This window comes from Amphimedon queenslandica, unplaced genomic scaffold (genome assembly GCF_000090795.2).
Source record: "Amphimedon queenslandica unplaced genomic scaffold, v1.1 AMPQUscaffold_13301, whole genome shotgun sequence".
Classification (NCBI taxonomy): Eukaryota; Metazoa; Porifera; class Demospongiae; order Haplosclerida; family Niphatidae; genus Amphimedon; species Amphimedon queenslandica.
In genome coordinates this window covers 68,697-70,714 of record NW_003546463.1, presented here as the reverse complement: position 1 = coordinate 70,714, position 2,018 = coordinate 68,697, and the positions used below count along the sequence as shown (strand labels likewise).

Below are 2,018 nucleotides of genomic sequence, written 5' to 3'. Positions count from 1 at the left end.
TGTTTTTTTTAAATTTTTTATGTTCTTGTTTGTGTTGATTTTTTTATAATATTTATAATATGTTTTTAGTTGCAATTGTGATACTTGTTGATTTTATACAAACAGTAATTTTTTTATTATTGTTATGACTTTACAGCATTTATGAGAGACAGCAGTCACAGCATTAAATAGATATGCTGAAGGAATATCTACTATACTGATGACAAGTAAAATTAATACTATAGTCTTGACTTGAATCCTTGTTCAAGAAGCTCCATCTTCCCTAGCTATCTATTCCTGTTCTTCCTGATGTCAAAGTCATAATCATTGCATTATTATAACATTATATAATTGTTTTTTTAAATAAAATAATTCATTAAACACTTGATAAAAGAATAATATGTAAGATTAATACCTTCTTTTAGCTGGAAACCTCCACTAAATAATGCAATTGACTCCAAGCATAGCTAGCCTAGCTAGGTTAAAACATTGATTGCTTTTCCCAGTTCTGAGATCTGAGCATGCGCGACCACACCCAAATTTTGGAGCACATGCTTCTTTAATTAACAAAATGGCGATGGGAGGTAAGTTACTAGCCATTAATTGCAGTACGTTAGCCATTAGTAAAAGTCCGCATATCTTTGTAGTTTAGGGTGTGGCCATTATTAACCACACCCTCTCACGTTTTAGCACGTGGATTATGGCTGCTAGTAAATCAAGATAATTTTTCTTTACAATGATCATGTTTATCAAGACAAGTCATACAAGTGAAGACATTTATCCACAACCATAACATATAATACTTTTTTAGAGTGTAATTATTGACTCTGTGCTTTACTATAGTTATAATTTTACACAATAGTTATTACTATCTAGGCTAAAATACAGTGCAAGCAAAAAATTAATGTTACAACTGATAATTAATACAGTGCAAGCAAAATAATTAATGTTATAACTCATAATTGATGTGAGTGAGAGAGACAGAGCTATAAAGACAGTATTGGTAACAAAAATGGAGGTTTAATGTTAGATTCTGATCTTCATACAATGCACACACACATTGTCATGTGAACAAGCTACATGTACCCATAAATTACATTTTTCACATTCTATCCACTCAACTACATCCTCTTGATTTTGATCATCTATTTTAAGACATACACCACAAACTTCAATCGAGTTTGACGTCATTAACATATTCTCCTTTGCTCTCTTCTCCTCCTCTGCAGTAGGCTTAGCCCATCTTGATAACGATACCCTCTTCTTCTTAGTACTTCGAAACCTTAATTGTTTCTCACTGTTTGAATTTGGTAGCGCTGGCCTTTTTCGAATTGGCAAAACTTGTTCTCTATTATTTTTGTCACGCAAATTTTCAGCTTTTAAAAGGCAAATTGCAGATGACAAATGTGAAACCACAGAAGAAATCGTATCGATATCATTACATGAGTCCATTAAAATCTGCATTTCTGAAACTTTCCTCCGAAACAGTTCCTTGCTTTCTAAAAGTGAACTTTCTTTCCTTGACTGTAAAAGTCTAGAATAATAGGCAAGCTGATTTTCTTCTTGTACAGCATCCTCATTTGGTGCTAGTGTAGAATGTTCTGTAAGTGATAAAGATGTTGAGTGATCTGTGGATAGATCTGCAATTGGTGATTCAGCTACTACTGTTGTATCGATGTTATCATGATCATTCTCATTTGACATTCCATTTCCTGCATTTCAGTAACCCATGCTACTATACTTGAATGATCATTTTGATGTTTCTCGATACTTTGAAGATTAAGTTTGTATTCAATGTTGTGAACATCCTGACGATTCATAAGATGCTCCCTTTCAATAGTACCAGTTACACTGTCTCTAATATCATCCAGTATTCTTTCAATTGTTACTCCTTCAGCTAGCTTAGCTGCAACAGCATTCTTTACTTTATCAGGTACTCTCAAATGACATACCTCTGGTTTGTGATTACTATGATGACTGCAATAAGTGACTTTAACCATCTTCGTAATAGTATCCTCAATCACTGTCATGTGTGCAGT

General features: G+C 33.2%; 1 protein-coding gene across 3 annotated transcripts in view; it reads left to right on the top strand.

The window, feature by feature from the left end:
* The window catches only part of LOC105313459 (scavenger receptor cysteine-rich type 1 protein M130-like), a 31,495-nt gene that overhangs the window by 3,409 nt on the left and 26,068 nt on the right, over positions 1-2,018 (top strand). The window lies entirely within an intron of this gene.